This window comes from Astyanax mexicanus, chromosome 19, assembly GCF_023375975.1.
Source record: "Astyanax mexicanus isolate ESR-SI-001 chromosome 19, AstMex3_surface, whole genome shotgun sequence".
NCBI lineage: Eukaryota > Metazoa > Chordata > Actinopteri > Characiformes > Acestrorhamphidae > Astyanax > Astyanax mexicanus.
The window spans coordinates 4,774,325-4,793,044 of record NC_064426.1 but is presented as its reverse complement, the minus strand read 5'-3'; the positions used below and the strand labels follow the sequence as shown (position 1 = coordinate 4,793,044).

The window sequence follows — 18,720 nt, the reverse complement described above, 5'->3', positions numbered from 1 at the left end:
GCCTAAATAAATAAACACGTCCAAACCGGCATCAGATTCCTGAAAGAGAGGAAAGCGGGCTGTTCTGGGCAGAGAGGGACGCCGGTGGAGACGCATCAGAGGAGCACCATACAAACGAGAGACGCCAGCGCCAAAAAACACACACAGAACACACTCTGCTACTCTCACACACTATCATTACCAATCTGTTTTTATCCTTTTAAAAAACACACTCACACACACACACACACACTTAGACACACACACAGACACACACAGACACACACGCATAATAATATTATTTCTTTTTATATAAATGCCAAGAACGTCCCCCAGGACTCCAGCCCGAGTCGAACCCTGGCTGCGTGGAAATGAATCCGGAGCCTATTAGCATAATTCCGCGTGCGCTCCGGAATGACCAAGCGCTCATGAATCTTCCAGCACTGCTTCCTTTTACTATGTTCTAATACTAATATGCATGTTATTTTTACACACATCATTTTATATGTGCTGTGACGCTTAGCGGGATGCTAATTTTAGTAGGAAAAACTGCACTTTAGCATTTTTTTTAAAAGGCTAAAGAGGCTGCAGTGCCTAAAATCCAATGTTTTAGCCCCTATAGCCACATATGACAAGTGCCAAATGCCACACAGAGCAGGACAGAGCAGTTAATTCCCCCCTGAGCGTATTAACCCCCCTGTTATGTTCAGAATCAATTTGACCAGTTCTCAAGTTTAAAGATATAGGAAAAATGGTTAAAAGTGTTTTTTTTCAGTATGAAACTTCTTCTGCTTGCCTTAATTAGTGACTAAAACTAAAACTAAATTGCAATGTTATGTTTCAATGTTACAGTATGCAAAACTATCAGTCCCAATTTATAATGTGTCCCTAAGTACTATGTAGTTACACGGTAACAATCCATGTAACTACAATGTAACTACTGATGAAGTACACATTTTTACAGAGGTACAGGTTATGTAATTACACATGTGTATTAAGGTTAATTTTGACTTGTCTAAGGACACATGTGTACCAGGGTGAGTGTACCTACACATGTAATAGAGTAAGTGTAATTACACATATATAAATGTCTCCAACAGCTCTTGTCTGGTTTGTAACTACAGCTAATTGAGTGTTTTGAATAAAAAAAAAAACATGTTTCTGACGTTATCATGGGAAGATAGAAACAGTTTTATTTTAATTGCTTTAGCCCCAAAACCTACTGGTTTAGACCTAACAGTCTTCCCATGATAATATCTAAATAATGTTTTTTTATTAATCTGTAACAATGTGTACTTCATCAGCAGTTACACTGCAACTACAAAGTACTTATTATAAAGTGGGACCAATACTTAAACATTAATAAACGTTTGAACATGTATTCTTTTAATGAAAAATGAGTGAATTATCCAATTTGAACCATCACCTGTTAGAGGTAAGGAACAGCATTGCTCTTAATATTGATAGAATAATTAACAATGGAGTTAGTTAAAAAAAATGAATATATATATATAAAAATAAAAAATAAAATAAAAAAAATAAAAAAATAAAATAAAACCTAATAGGAAGGTTAAAATATTCACAAATCCTCTGTAAAAGGAAAAAAAAAAAAGCCTGTTTCATTTTGCGGCACAACAACAGCGAGGTAATCAGGATTTTAAAATCGAATATATATATATATATATATATATATATATATATATATATATATATTCGATTTAAGGCTAAAGAGAAAATGCTCATATGTATATATATATATATATATATATATATATATATATATATATATATATATATATATATATATATATATATATATATGTGAGCATTTTCTCTTTAGCTTAAGTCAAATACAACTATTTATATTGTGAACAACACCTTAAAATACTTTATAAATACATTATATAGCACGTTTAGGATGCATTGTCTTTTGATTTTGATACATAAACCCACAAATAAGGCAAAAAGTCAAAAAAGAATCGTAAAGACAACACCACTGATAATGCAATATATGCAATATAAAATGCAATATAGCATTACAGGATTACAGGATCTCACAATGAGTCTGTTGAAAATAAAAGATTAGGTCTTAAAGAAGTGTTATGGAAAGATATATTCTGCACTCGCGCTCGCTGCAGTCTGGAATGTGTGTGTGAGTATGTGTGTGTGTGTGTGTGTGTGTGTGTGTGTGCGAGTGTATGTGTGAGTGTGTGTCTATGTCTATTTCTCAGGTTGAGTTTCGCTTCCCAGCCAGTGTGAATCAGTGCGAGTCTGACGTCATCCTGTTTTATAACAAACTTGCGGTGTGCGGAAAACTCGCGCAGCCCCTGCCATCATGTGTCATTGTGACTCCTGCCTATGTGTTCTCCTTATCTAACACACACGTATCGGACGGGAAGGCAGTGCTGTAGGTGCAGCAGCACGCTGCAGAGAGCGCGCTCATTAACACCGCCGCAGTCACAGCCGCAGCATGAGCGCATGAGCGTCGACACCGGCCCCCCGCGCATGCCCCCCCCGATAAGCATCACACGCGCATGCAGCTGCGGGCTTTAGGCTTTGGGTTGCTCTTACTGCAAATGAATTTGGGTTGCGTGGTGCTGGTGCTGCTGGTGGTGGGCACTGTGTGGAGGCTTGCAGCATTCGGATTTGTGACAAACGACAAACTGTATGTGTGTGTGTGTGTGTGTGTGTGCTCTCTGCGGAACCTGTGTTCTCATCACTCCGCAGAGCTCCTGCTCTGGCAGACGGAGGGGAGAAGGCAGGCAGGCAGGAAGGGAGGCAGGCAGCAGGTTTTGGGGGCCTATTATTATGATGCATTTGATTTCTTATGAGATGTGCATCCAGCGAGGAGTCCAGATGTGTCTGACAGCAAGTGTCTTGTCTTTTTTCTCTCTCTCTATCTCTCTATCTCTCTCTCTCTCTCTCTCTCTCTCTCTCTCTCTCAAACACACACACACACATTCACATACACACTGAAGTTACCTAAGGAAATATCTGTGTTAGCCGCTTTTTGCACTGCTGGCGTTATACAATACTGATTTTACAAAAAAAAAGTCTTATATATGTAAATAGTCTCTCTAACCAATCAGTGTTGGGTACTCTCAGGTGCCCTGAGTGATCCTGACCAACCACAGCTCCAAGAAAGTTTCTGTGGATGAGATTTAGAATCGAGAACTTGCCCTGTCATCAGAAGCATGGCATGAAGGTTCAATCTCCATTGATACTAAAACTCTTTATGACCAGGTTTTCAAGAGAACTACCAGACCTCCCAATTCTTAATCCTAATAGCTACCAAACCAAGAACAACCAAACTGAATAAGCAAACAAACTAAGGACAACCAAGCCATGAACTACCAAATTAAACTAAGAACAACCAAACCAATAACTAAAAAAGAGAACTACCAAACAAAAAAGAAACACCAAACCAAGACCCACCAAAATTAAACAAATAAGTACTAAACCAAGTTAAACCGAATCAAGAACTATACAACCAAAGTAAACTAAACGATAACTACCAAAACCAAGATGAACCAAACTAAGAACTAGCAAACCAAGAAAAACCAAACCAAGAACCACCCAACTAAACAAAGAACTTTTAAATAAAATAAAAAACAAACCAAGAACTACCAAAACCAAGGTGAACTAAACAAAGAACTACCAAACCAATGTAAGCCAAACCGAGAAGTAACAAACGAAGCTAAACCAAACCAAGAACCACCAAACTAAATAACTTTCAAATAAAGCTAAACTAAACCAAGAACTACCAAACTAAATAGATAACTACCAAACCAATAAAAAAATAACTGTAAAACCAAACCAATAACTTCCAAACCAACTATCAAACCAAACCTAGAACTACTAAACCAAAGCTTCTAAACCAAACCAACAAAAACCAAAAACAACCATACCAACAATTACTAAACCAAAAACTAATAAACTATATGAAGAGAATGGGGCATTAAACACATTAAACAGTTTTCTGTTCAATACTTCCATGTTTAAATCAGGCTGGTTTGGTCTGGTGCAAATTGGAAGGAACTTTAACGTTTAATGTTTAAAGCCAAGAGAACGAGTGCAGACATCTGTCAGCTGATACAGTATACTGTAACCAAACTGACTGTTCTGAGGGTTTCTCCTCTTCAAGCATGTTAAAGCTAGTCTGCAGCATTGGTTGGTGGGTGAATGGTGACGACTTTGAAAAAAAGCACTTTCTAGTCTTCCGTGGTTCTAGAAAAAGTGAGCGTCGATTGGAAATGGTGATTGGAAAAAATCACCATTTGATCTGTCACCTAAAAAAGCAACCACGATTGCAATAGATAGCAGTACTATAATTGTGATCGGTGATCCGCAGCACTCGTGCGCTGGTGGTGGTGGTGGTGGTGGTGGTGGAGGGCTGATGCTCGGTTCTGCTGTATCTGCTGGAGTGGACATATGCAGCCTGCCGTGGGCACGGCTGTCACAAGCTCCAGCACTTTCCTGAGCTAATGTGCCAGGACTGCCATTAGGACATGCACACACACACACACACACACACACACACACACACACACACAAATATGCACACACACACACACACTCGCTAGCACATGACTGATGAATCCCAGCCCCCTTTAGTGATGCCCAAAGTGGGCATCCGTGCCCTGCGCCAAATGCAGAGACAACATCAACATGTGTACCACACACACACACACACATACACACATATACACACTCCTAGCCCCCCTTTGCTGTGCCTTAGAGCACACTAGCGCGGGGCTGTTTGAACAGAAGTGTAAGCGTCAGCAGTAAGCTGTCCTCATTTGAGTTCTGCAGGCTGATCCAGAAAGAGAGAGAGAGAGAGAAAGAAGGAGAGAGAGAGCGAGAGAGAGAGAGAGAGAGAGATGCGAGAAAAGAAAAACAAAGAGAGAGAGAGAGAAAGAGAGAGGAGGAGGAGTGAGTGATGAAAGTGGAGGGGGAGTCAGGCTCTTGCATGAGGAGGTTACATGGATAAGTGGGCCACTGCTGCAGCGTGACACATCAGCATTCAGACTGCATAGCACTCTCTCTCTCTCTCTCTCTCCCCGCTCTCTCTCTATCTCTTTTTCTCTCTCTTTCTCTCTTTCTGTCTCTGCAAAGCGAGTACCATAGCCCTCTTGTGGCCAAATGCACAAACTGCAGCACTGCAAGCTACAGTGGTATAAAAAAAAAAGGTTTGGGCACCTCTGATCATTTGAGAAGTGAGATTTGAGAAGTGAAATGAAGTTTATAGGATTTACAGAAAGTGTGCAATAATTTTATAACTAAATTAAAGACAGGTGCATACATTTGAGCACCCCAACAGAAAAAAATACATCAGTATTGAGTAGATCCTCCTTTTTCAAAAATAATAACAGCCTCCAAACGCATCCTGTACTGTAGCTTCCAATAAGAGTCTGGTTGAAGCTTCTGCTTAAAGATATTTTGTATTTTGGACCTTTCTTCTTTACAAAACATCTCCAGGACCCAACCAAACCAAGAACTATCATATCATATCACCAACTGCCAACATATTCCAACTACCAAGTCAAGAACTACCAAAAAAAGCAACTACCCAACCAAACAAAGAACTATCATACCAAACTGAATGCCAAGCCAAGAACTACCAAACAACACCAACTACCCAACCAAAAACTATCATACCAAAACAACTGCCAAGCCAGGAACTACCAAACAACACCAACTACCCAACCAAACCAAGAGCTACCAAACAACACCAACTACCCAACCAAACCAAGAACTACCAAACAACACCAATTATCCAACCAAACCAAGAACTACCAAACAACACCAACTACCCAACCAAACCAAGAACTACCAAACAACACCAACTGTCCAACCAAACCAAGAACTACCAAACAACACCAACTACCCAACCAAACCAAGAACTACCAAACAACACCAACTATCCAACCAAACCAAGAACTACCAAACAACACCAACTACCCAACCAAACCAAGAACTACCAAACAACACCAACTGTCCAACCAAACCAAGAACTACCAAACAACACCAACTACCCAACCAAACCAAGGACTATCATACCAAACCAACTAACTGTTGCCAGGACTCCAATTGACTCCCTGAACTTTGCAGTGTATCATAGCCTGTACAGGCAGGAAATTCAAATATACATTTTGAAGGTGAAAATACATAGAAAATACATACAAAAAATTAGCTTATACCTTCATAACTGAATAAAACAAGTTTACAGGGTTAATCCAGCTGGCCTTTTGAAGCAGGTGCTCCGTTTCACTGTACTTCTGCAGGTGAGCGGTCCCCAGTGCTCAGCTCCACATTTAGCGTTTAGCATTTAGCGTTAGCGCTGAAGCTGCGGCGGCTCGCTCTGTGCCACGCCGGTTCCAGCCGGCCGGGGGACTGCGGAGAGCGCCGGGCTTCATCCTGTGCTACTGAACTCCCAATAGGTCACGCTGAAACTTTCCTCAAGTCTGCTGAATCTGACGACTAGAAAGAGCAGATACTTTGGGGGATCTTGGCTCGCACCCCCACTCCCCCACTCTTCCACTCCTCCCGACTCATCCCTCACTTCTCCAAGAAGTGCCTTCATTAATGCAGCAGCCAGAGCTTAGGAAAACATGTTTAATTACCAGAGAAAGTGCATTTCCTCAAGGAAACAGAATGGTGGGGAAGATAGTGTGGTTCCCACTTGCTAGCAGTGGCTAGGCTATTGCTATGTGGTCAATATGGTGACTAAGATGGTTGCTGTGATGTTGATAATTGGCTAGAAGGCACTGTTATTTTGGCCGGTGTCTATTGTGTTACTAAATGTTGCTATGGTGTTGTTAAGTAGTTAATAATGGTGTCAATAACTGGTTGCAGTGGCATTCCAGGTGGTTGTTATGATGCTGTTAAGTGGTTGATAGGCATAGTTTTTATTTGAGTGCAATGGTGTTCCAGCTTGTTGCTATGGAGTTACTATGGAGTGGTTGGATGTTGGTTGGTATGCTATCCCAGGTAAGGTGGTTGCTGTGGTATTGATAATTGGCTATTAGACAACGCTATTTTGGGTGGTGGTCAATGGACAATGGTATCTATGGTGTTACTAGATAGTTGCTATGGTGTTGTTAAATGGCTGCTAGGCAATTGCTATCGTGTTGCTTTCTGGGTGCTATGGTGTTCCAGGTTGTTGTTACACAGTTGCTACATGCTTGGATGTTGATTGGTATGCTATCCCAGGTAAGGTGGTTGCTGTGGTGTTGACAACTGGCTTTGAGACATCGCTATTTCAGCTGCCGTCTATAATGTTACTAGATGGTTGCTATGGTATTGTTAAGTGGTTGCTAATGGTGTAAATAACTGGTTGCAATGGCATCCCAGGTTGTCGTTATGATGTTGTTAAACGGTTGATATCTGGGTGCTATGGTGTTTCAGGTTGTTGCTGTGGAGTTACCATAGAGTAGCTGGATGTTTGTTGGTATGTTATCCCAGGTGTTTGCTTAGAAAGCTGAATGCAATCAAATCTTTACAGCAATGTTCCAAAACCTACTAGAAAGCTATTCCTAGGGAGAGTAGAGACAGTTACTCCATCAAAAGCAGGATACTATACGTTTGTCTATACGCTGTGTTTACTATCACGTCTAGACAAACCTGATCAGATTACAGCTTCTTCAAAAACACAGCACCACACAGAAAGCTCCAATTCCATGTAAATGATCCTTTTTACTATGAACTGTACGGATGTACACCGCTGACGGTGTAAAACGAGTGAAAGGGATCATCAGTGAAGTCTCCAGATATGCACAGCTTTGGTAAAACCTCTCAAAAAGGCAAATAAATATTGATTTCTAATGGTTTAATGAATGCTTCAGTCAGTAATGCTCAAAGTAAAATAGTCGACAAACAGCACATTTTGCATGACAGCATGCGAACTGCTAACTACAGGCTGCAACTGTTGCTGCTCTTCACTCTATGAATGTTTTTATCCGACTAACATAGAAAAACAGCAGCAAACAGCAATTACTCACTTAGAAAGAGACGAATGGAATTTCGCAATCACTCCACATATCAGAGAAATCTCTCGTCCCCCAGAAGAGCCCAGAAATGGTCCTGGTGTGGAATCATTTATTCAGCACAAGATATAAAACTCCATAAACTCTGGATATGAGGTGCAATAAAGCTTCAAGAGCAGTTGCTATAGCCCTGTATTGTGTGTATTTGTGAAGTGGAAATTGGGAAAAAGGGAATTGTGCATAATTTTAATACTGTGAGAAAAAAATATTGTAAATTGATAGTAAACTTGTGTGACCATCAGTAAATTTTGCATTTCATTTGTAGCAGAGCAGAGTCTGGAGGAAGAGTGGAGAGACACACAGTCCAAACTGCTCGAGGTCTAGTGTGAAGTTTCCACCAATCAGTGATGGTTTGGAGGAGAGACATGTCATCTGCTGGTGTTGATCCACTGTGTTTTATTATCAAGTCTAAAGTCAGTGCAGTTTTGTTTTCCCACAAAGTCTTTCAGCACTTCATGCCTCCCTCTGCTACTGGCAACTTTAATGGAGACGCGGATTTCATTTTCCAGCAGGACTTGGCACACTGCCCACAGTACTGCTAAAAGTACCAATTGGTCTTATTAGAATTACTAAAATAAAGTAACTTTTCAATGGCTGGCCAGGTTAGAGTATCTAGTGTTTGTATGCCGGTAGCTTTGGTATGTTTATGCTCAGACAAGCCCATCATCACAATGCCCACCCAAAGGATAATCCAAACAAATAAAAAGCCAGAGCATGTTTTACTTATGTCTCATATCTCCTGGTGTATTTAACAGGGGGAAAAAAACCATCATATATCAGCAAACAAGCAGCTTAGCATCTTTTATTTTAATCCCTCAGCCTACAGAACCAAGCACCTTGTCTAAGCAGGGAGAGAAACCCACTGGAAGTTATCATAATGCAGCTATTAGTTAATCTCAGGACACAGCGAGAGCCCGGAATAGCGGGACGGGCTCGTCTGAGTGTAAAACACCAAAGCAACCAGCATCCAAATGAGAAATCAATAGTCTTTTATTTCCGTCACGGCCTGGAGTCCTGATAGATGTCTTATGCCGTTTCTGCACTTTTCATTTGGACGGGCCTCACAGTTCCACAATGCCTCGTAAAAAAAAAAAAAAAAAAAAAAAAAAAAACGCCGCCAGCTCATCCAGGAGAGAGAGAATAAAAACACACACACACACACACATAAAAAAACCACAATGACTAATTGAGACCATCGTCAGGATTCTACTCCCTGTCCAACTGCTGTCTCACAGCTCTTTTCATAATGACGTCTGCTCTGTCTCTGCTGGAACGGAAGAATAGGAAACAGACGAACCAAATAACACTAAAAACACTAAAAATAGAGGAGGACTGGATCTTACTCAGGAATCATCTAAGCTCTTTCAGAGTGTTAACACGAACAACAGTAAAACAAACACCTGTCATCATTTTAGTGTGGGAGGTTTCATCATGGCTAAATTGGAGCAGCCTGGTGGCCAGTCTTCATTAATTGCACATTATTGCACCAGTAAGAGCTGTAAGAGTGTGAAGGTTCAATTAGCAGGGTAAGAGCACAGTTCAGCTCTAAATATTGCAATGAACACTATAACATTATGGGTAACATACGAGGACAAATTCAAAAGAGGACAAATTGTTGGTGCACGTCTTGCTGGAGCATCTGTGACCAAGACAGCAAGTCTTTGTGATGCATCAAGAGCCACGGTATCCAGGGTAATGTCAGCATACCACCAAGGAGGACCAACCACATCCAACAGGATTAACTGTGGACGCTGTAAGAGGAAGCTGTCTGAAAGGGTTTTTTTGTATCCAAAAAAACATAAAACCAAGTGCATCTCAACTCTCCTGTTTTTACCAGAACTGTCCGTCACCACAATAAATTACTGTGCTCTAAAACCAGGTGTTTCAGTTGTTCAGTTTCATTGTCCAACCCTGTAGATACTGTGGTTTTATTACCTTACGTTTCATAGAAATTAAGACCAGAAATATTGTCCAACATGTTGCCAAATTGGCAACTAGAGTCTGTGAACCAGACTTCACAGCACAGCTGAAAGGACGGGAACAAAGCGTATGTTTTCCATGGATTCCCAGTGAAATATTTCAACAGTAGAAGTGCTTTTCATGTACTTTTTTTTCCAAAACATTAACCATTAACTCCATTTACCACTCGGACTAACTTAATCTACTGCTTAAGGTCCACTTTAACCCCTGAGCTGCTGTTGCGAGAGAGTAGGCACAAACCAGTTATGATTAAAAGCCAATTAATAATGTATTTACTGGTATTTAGACTTTATTACCATTTATTGGTGTCTAACTACTGCATTTTTCTCATTACAAGGCGAATTTATTCAGGAGTTTCAGTGAAGCTTCTCCAGCACCAAGGCTGGAGCAGTATTAGCATTAAGTTGTTGGTTTATTGTTTGTTGGTTTTCTTTGTTTGCTAAAGTAATGCTTACATTTGCGTTATTAAAGGTGGCTTTAATAAAGGTGTATTTGCAAAATGGGTCAACTCACCTAGAACCTCAGTATCAGAATCAGTTACAACAAACCTAAAACTACAAAGACTACACAGACTAGACCAGCTGTATCTCTGTGTGCGGTTGCACATCTATGTCAGCAATGGGTGGAGCCAAAAGCTGACAAATGCCGCATTTATTAAAAGTGGTGTCCACAAATATCTGGACTTAGAGTGTATATATTATATTCATTTTATTGTAGAAAGTAATCCTCTATAAATAAATGCTTTTTTTTCACTGTAATGCTGATGCAGGTGAATTCAGCACCAATTCCCACACTGTATTAATGGGTAAACAGTATATCAGCATCCTCAGATATGTACAGCGCAGTAATGCCTGCTAATAATCAATAATCACAGGCCCCTCCCACTCCCCGCCCACACACACATTCAGAAGCTCAGCTGTGTTAGAGGTAAGTAATTCAGCCATAGAGGAACTGCAACAAAAAGAGCAAGTCAGCAAAACTGTGTTTAAGCCTCATTTTGAGAAGCAGCCCGAGGCCAGCGAGCGCAGTGTGATGATCGAGAGAGAGAGAGAGAGAGAGAGAGAGGGAGAGAGAGAGAGAGAGAGAGAGAGGGAGAGAGAGAGAGAGAGATACAAAGAGAGAGAGAGAGATCCAGCTGTGCTGATAATGGGTGAAAAAAGCAACAGCTGGAAACGGTTCTCCATCCCAGCTGAGCCTCATCAGTCAGTCATGCGCACACACACACACACACACACACACGCACACACACACACACACATGAACACACACACATACATTCATCACCCCGCGACAAACACATCATCAAGGTTATTCCCAAACATTAACAACCAGAGCAACCAAGCGAGAGAGAGAGAGAGAGAGAGAGAGAGAGAGAGAGAGAGAGAGAGAGAGAGAGAGAGAGAGAGAGAGAGACTGAAAAGAATGGGAATTCGAAAAAGAGAGAGAAAATTAGAACAGAAGAGAGAGACAAAAATGTAGAGTGAGAGAGAGAACAGGGGAAAAGAGCAAGAGAGAATGAAGGGAAAGGGAAACTGTAAGAAAGAGAAAATTAGAAAAGAAGAGAGAGTTAAAAAGGGAGAAAGAGAGAGAACGAGAAAAGGAAGAGAAGCAATAGAGAAAGAAAAGTAAACCAGAAAAGAGAAGAGAAAGTGAAAGATAAATCACTGAGAAGAGAGCAGTGAAATTGAGAAAGAAAGAAAAGAGAAATGGAGGAGACAAGAAAAACAAAAAACATAAAAGAGAAGAAATTGTAAGAAAGAAACTGAGAAAAAAGAAGAGAGAGACAAAAAAAGAATTAGAGAGAGAAAAGATAGACAGCGAGAAAGGGGGGACAAAATGAAGAAGAAATATGGAAAGAAAAGACAGTGGGAGAAAGAAAAAAGAAAAAAAAGGATGGAGACAAAAGAAAGGAGAGAAAACGAAGAAAGCAAAGCAAGAAAGAGAGAGGAGGGAGAGCGATGAGAGATACTAAAAAGAAAGGGAAATTGCAGGAGAGAGAAAATGAGAAAGGGAAAGAGAGTACAAAAGTAGAAGAAGAGAGAAATAACGAGAAAAGAAAGAGAAAGAAAAAAACATGGAGAAAAGAAAGAGAGCAGTAAAATGGAGAGAGAAAAAGGAAGAGAAAAGAATAATAAAAACAAAAGACAAGAAATTAAGAAAAAAAAGAAGGATGGAGGATACAATAAAGACAAGAAAGAGATAGAACAAAATGGGTTAGAGAAGAAAAAGTAGAGAATGAAGAGAGAGAAGAAAGAATTGGAGTGAGAAAAGATAGACACAGTGAGAAAGGGACAAAGAACAAACGGAGATGCAAAGACAGAGAGAGAGAAAGAGAGAGAGAGATGTAGAGAGAGTAAGAATACAGTGGTGGGGAACAGAACAGAACAGAACAGAAGCAAACAAAGAGAGATAAAAGAGAAAGCAGGAAATAACAAAAAAGAGAGAGAGAGAGAGAGAAAAAGATAGCATGGAATCGGGAGGGAAAAGCGCAGACAGCACTGCAGCACACTGCATCTCCTCCCCGCGGCCCGGGTCAGACAGGAAGGGGCGGGACGGAGGGAGGAGCGCAGTGAGGAGGAGTGTAGAGGAGGAGAGGAGGAGCGCAGTGATAGATATATGACCTGAAGAAGCCCCTCTGATTCGGGGGCTGAATAAATGGATGATGCGCAGATCTGAGAGCAGTAAAGAGTGCAGGCAGGGCTGGAGCTGGAGCTGGAGCTGGAGCTGTCCGCGGTGCTGAACTCCACTCACTGCAGGAATTGTAATGGATGCCATAGGTAGATATTAAAGGTAAATTATCGGCTTTAACAAGCAAATATATATATTTATTATATCTGTACTGTCCTGTCAATCACCACAGACAACCACTACATCCAATACATCTCCCTAAATCCGAATAAACAGCCTCAAAAACACCAGGCTTCAAGCGTCAGGTGCCCTAAATCATGCTGAATATACCGAAATACAATAAACTGAAGTACACCAAAATGGAAAAATAGCTTCATTTAAAGCTACCATAAAATGATGTTACGTTAGAGCGTCTGATGATGTACCTTTATGTATGATGTCACTTTCACCACCATTATGAGAGTAAACTTTGAAACAGTTGGAACATTTCACACCCAATCTAAACAAGACGGCATTACCATATTATATATTATGCAGACCTTTCGATTCCTCCTTAAAATCACTTTATTAGCAACATTAGCCTATTAGCTCTAAAAACTAGATAAAGTTAAAGCTTCTCTAGATGCTAGAACAACGTACTATACTATAGCTGTTCCCATAAATGCTCAATTTGCAATACTTCTGGAAAAGACATTCCTGGAAAACTTTTGCTGTATGTGGATGAGCATTATTCTGCTGAAAAATGCTGTTTAGAAGCTCTGCAATGACAGAAAACACATAAGGCTGAGCAGTTACTGTATTTAATTAGTGTTCCTCGTATCACTACTAGGAGTGACAGATTGTTGTAATCAAAAATAAAAAAAAAAATAATCAAGTAAACAATGTAGCAGTTCGTGCTCACGATTTCTTTAATTCATTCTCACAATTTCTTTAATTCGTGCTCACGATTTCTTTAATTTGTGCTCACGATTTTTATGCGCACTAGACAAGAAGCTCAGAGGGCATCAATTTCATCCATTACGGCAAAATCTGCACACTGTATTATCTAACTGTAACACCAGAGCATTAATAATCAGCAGCTTAGAAATGTAGATAACTGATTACTATCACAGCAGCCCTGTAAGAGATCATATGTGGAAAATGCTTGTTTCCCTCTGAGCGCATAAAACACAAGCACACCTCATTTCCAGATCACCACACCCATCAGTGTAGGTTTAATCCTAAACTCTGACGTTTTTTTTTTTTTTTTTTAACAGCACAGGCACAAGGCATGAAAATATTGTGTTTTGACGGGGTGTAAGATAGCAAAGAGCACTGTGGCACGTCTTGCGCAGAGTGTACGATAATGCCAATGGTTTCCCATTGTGTGTCTAACCAGAACACACCTGTAATCATTTAAATATCTCCCTTGATATCATGCCTTGAGACATAACTGCATGCTACACTTTTATTGCTAAGCAAAAAAAAATATATATACATGTTTTAGGTTAAAAAAAGGGAAAAAATACAAAAAAAAACAAAAGAAGGTAAGCAGAAAAAGGTGCAGAGAGACTGAAAGAGGCTGAGACAGAATGGTGCAGAGTGTGTGTGTGTGTGTGTGTGTGTGTGTGTGTGTGCGTGCACTGCTCGTTCTGGAATGCATTAAAAAGAAACCCCTCTCCACGGGGGGCTCGGCGAATGGTTTCGAGGCGCTGCTGTTAACAACACCTGAATCTTCCCCTCCCTCGCCATCCAGAGAACAGATCAACCAGCACCGATCAACCCCGACATCCCTCCCTCCCTCTGTTCTTCCCTCCCTCCCTCTCTCCCTCCTTCCTTCTTCTCCTTCCATCTCTCCCACCTCCTTCCACTGCAGACGTCTCCGGCCCACCCCTGTCAGAGTGGGCCGCAGGGTGAGAGAATTGCCCTAATCCCCTGCAGATACACACTAATGGGATTTTGAACATTGCTCTCCTTCACAAAGTGCTGACTCCCTAATGATGCAGCCCTCTGACCAACTCCAATCTCCTCTCCATCACAAGCGCTGGCACGGCCCCGGCACAGCACACCACGCTCACCACACACACACACACACACACTCACAACAATGGACTGGAGCTCCAGTAATGGACAGACACCCACAAGCACTGTACAATATATAGATTCTAAATCGGCTTTGCAAAACTGGCAATTCCAATACTAAACAATGGAAAAGATCATTTGGTAACACTTTATTTTAAGGAACACAAATATAGGCGCTTATTAATGTCTTATTACTTGCTTAATAAAGCCTTAATCAGACATTTAGGTACCACTTTACAATAAGACTACCTTTATAAAGGGTTTATAAATGGTTTACAATTAGGTAGAAAGGGCAACAATATAGATGGCTGTGGGTTCACAATTTGACAAACAACAGGTCATTGTCAAATGACCTTTCTATGTATGTGTTATAACTGATTATTAATGGCAATTTTTAAGGCATTTACAACCTAATTAGTAACCATTAATAAACTAATTGTAAACCATTTATAAACCCTTTATAAAGGTAGTCTTATTTTAAAGTGGTACCGACATTTGTAAATTTCCACTACGTATTAGGCTTTATTCTGTGCTTTATTCTGTGTTATTGGTGCTTTATTAGGGAGGCGTCTGTTATGTGGAAATGATTAATAATGGCTGTATAAGTTCTTATAATGCATAATAAACAGTTATGTTAGCACCCTGTTAAGCAGATTCGATTTTTTTATCAGTTATATTATGTTTTATTTATTCCCTTTCTGCTTCCCTTCTTCTCTTTTTTCCCCCTATATAAGTCTTCAAGCTCACTCTCTCTCTCTCTGTCTCTCTCTTTTATTTTTTTCTTTCTTTTCTTACATTTCTCACATTTTCTCTCTTCTTTATGTTTTCCTATCTCTCACCTCCATATCACTTTCTTTTTCTCTCTCCATCTTTCCTACTCTCTCTACCCCCTTCTCACTATTTCTCCTTCTTTTTATTTCCTCCCCCATTTCCTGGTCTCTCTCTCTCTCTTTCTGTTTTTCTCATTCTCTTCATTCACTTCCTCTCTCTCTTTTCCCTCTTTCATTATTCAACCTCACACTCTGTTCTCCATTTTCTTTCTTTCTTCTCTGTTAACTTTCTTTCTTCTCCTATTTGTCATTCTCTCTCTTCTTTATGCTTCCCTATCTCTCTCTATATACTGTATATATCCTTCAATCTAATCCCTTTCTTTCTCTCCTTTTCCATCTTCTCTTCTCTTTCTACTCACAATCTCTAACCCTGTCTCATCATTTCTCCTTCTTTTCACCCCCACAACACTTGCCTACTCTATCTCTCTCTCTCTCTCGTTCATTCTTTCTTCCTCCCTCCACTTCCTCTCTTTTCTTTCCCCTCTTTTATTCTTCAACCTCACTCTCTGTTCCCATTGTCTTTCTCTCTCTTCTTCTTTTCCCCAGCTCTGTCTCTATATCCTTCAATCTATCTCTTACCTCTCTATCCCTTCCTTTCTCTCTTTTTACATCATTCCTATTCTCATTCTCATTATTTCTCCTTCTTTTCATTTCATACCCCCCATCTCCTGCTCTCTCTCTCTCTCTCTCTCTCTCTCTCTCTCTATTCTCTACACGCTGCTGGTTCTCTGCAGTGCCGCCATCCCACCATCTCACCCCCCCTCCCCCCCTCACACCCCTGCTGACTGCAAGGTGTGATCTGTCCAATCCTTAACAGCTACAGCACAGCTCTCCTGTTGGACATCACTCACACACACACACACACACACACACACTTACACAGAGTACATTTAAACAAGGCTGCACTGCAATAAAGACACAGCGCTAGTATTGTGACTGTATTGCAGCATATTGCTATTGGAATAAGCTACAGCAGAAAGAGAGAAAAAGAAAGAGAAAGAGAGAGAGAGAGAGAGAGAGAGAGTGGGCAGTTTTTGGGCACCATGCTTTCTGAACCTTCTGGGCACAATGGCTGTGGCATCATCAGTGACCACACCTCTGCTCTCCCAATATCAGTGCCAATGTTGGGACCATTGTGTCACTGGAACGAGAGGGTTAAGGGTCTTGATCTATTTGCCAACAGTGACCAATGGCATCACAAGCATCACTCTGTCTGGGTGGGTAGGATGCCCTCCATCTCCCCCATCACACTGGTGATCATCCTAGTTTTTAATCACAGTTTTCATGCATCTTGGCATGTTCTCCTCCACCAGTCTTACACACTGCTTTTGGATAACTTTATACTGCAGTTCAGCTTGGTTTGATGGCTTCTGCTCATCTAGCTTTGTCTTGATTATATTCCAGAGGTTTTCAATTTGGTAAAATCATAGAAACTCATCATTTTAAGTGGTCTCTTATGTTTTTCAAAGCTGAATATCGCAATATTGAACGTTTTATCCCTATTAGTTCTATAGTACAAAATAAAATACATTTGTCACGCCGTAGTGCTCTCCTTCAACACTCCCAAACTCTATTTCCCAAAAACCCACTGGCAATGACGTCACCATCAGCCGCTCACCTTCACCCAATCGTGTTATACTCCCCCAATCAGAGTCCCCTGTATTCTAGGAAGTTCCGGTTCAATGTAATTTACATCCCGTATAAAAGGTTTCAGTTCCCATGTGATCTTATCCGAATAGGGCTTATAAGTATAAGTAAACACTCCTAGTCAGCCCGTGCTCAGTTCTCGCTGTTAAAGATCACGGTGACCGCAGTTTAAGCTCTGGCAGCTCATAGATCCATTGAGTTACTGCGGCACTGTTGATGTAGCATTATCTACAGTACAGCGAGCTCCTCAGACTGCTGACTGCCAGGGATTTCCATCCAAAACCTGCCAATAGATGATTTGGCCCTCAGAGCTCCTTGTTGATGAATAAATTAGCCCTCGATGTCGCATCGATTCTTTGTAAAATGACAAATTGGCCTCTGATGTCTTCTCTGGCCTTCTATATGCAGCGCAGTTAGAAGAAATTAAAGGGCTTTGATTTTTACTGTAATGAATCTGCAGCACTAAGGAAGACTTTTAGTCTTTTAGCGCAGGAGTGTGTGTGTGTAAAAGTGTGTGTAAGTGTGTAAAAGTGTGTGTGTGTGTGTGTGTGTGTGTGAAGCTTTGCTGTACTAACAATTAGGTCAGATTACAGGACGTGGTGGGAACATCACAGACTCGATGTAGGCCACTGCATAACTTGCTCTTTCGCGTTCTCTTTCTCAAGGAAAAAAGTTGGACTGAGGTCAACGACTCCGGGGGGGTTTGCAGCTCCGAAACGGTCCGGCAGAAAGGCCAGACGTCCTCCTGTAGGCAGTTCTATCATGCTGTCACCTTCAGGAACATCCAATATCACTATTTAAAAAAAAAAAAACCCTCCAAGAAATTATACCACCTTAAACCCCACCCACTGTACTTTTCTCTAGACTTTCTAGACTTAAATGTGCCCTGAAGGCTGAGAAAATGAGAAAATTAGGATTAGCTAATACATCAAACCCCCGGCTAAAAAAATCACCTACGAGAAATGCAGAATGGTTATGCATCTAAAGTGGAGTTGCTATGGTATCTCCAGTTGTTGCTATGCTCTTGCTAAGCGGTTGCTAGGTGGTTGCTTGCTTTTTTGGTTATGAGTTGAATGCTATGACATTTCTAAGGTGTTGATAGGCTATTGCTAAACAGTTTTGATGCTATAGCTGTTTATTAGATGTTCCTGCGTGGTTATTATAGAAATGAAACAAAGGGCTAATAATTACCATTATTTTGAGCAAGACTTATTTTGGTCATGGTTAAACATGGTGCGCAACGTTTGCTGGTGTTTGTATTTAGTGGTGTTTAATAGACTTGGGTGTTGCTGTGCTAATAGGTACTCATTTAATTAACAGAGTGATATACTCATGAGAGGGGTAAGACTTGCAAGATCTAAACATTCTACAATTACAAAAGTTTGAATGATATACAATTACAAGAGTTAACAGAGTGATATACTCATGAGAGGGGAATCTGGTTAGTGGTGTTTAAAATCTTTACCCTTCCTTTACACTTCCTCCTCAAGACTTGCAAGTTTTACACATTCTACAATTACACGAGTTTGAGTCAGAAATGGCAAAATCTC

General features: G+C 40.7%; 1 protein-coding gene and 1 long non-coding RNA gene across 3 annotated transcripts in view; one reads left to right on the top strand and one right to left on the bottom strand.

The window, feature by feature from the left end:
• grin2aa (glutamate receptor, ionotropic, N-methyl D-aspartate 2A, a) overlaps nucleotides 1–18,720 on the bottom strand; it is a 255,009-nt gene that overhangs the window by 173,850 nt on the left and 62,439 nt on the right. The gene's annotated exons all lie outside the window — the stretch shown is intronic.
• Nucleotides 1–18,720, top strand: part of LOC125784385 (uncharacterized) — a 247,625-nt gene that overhangs the window by 190,379 nt on the left and 38,526 nt on the right. The window lies entirely within an intron of this gene.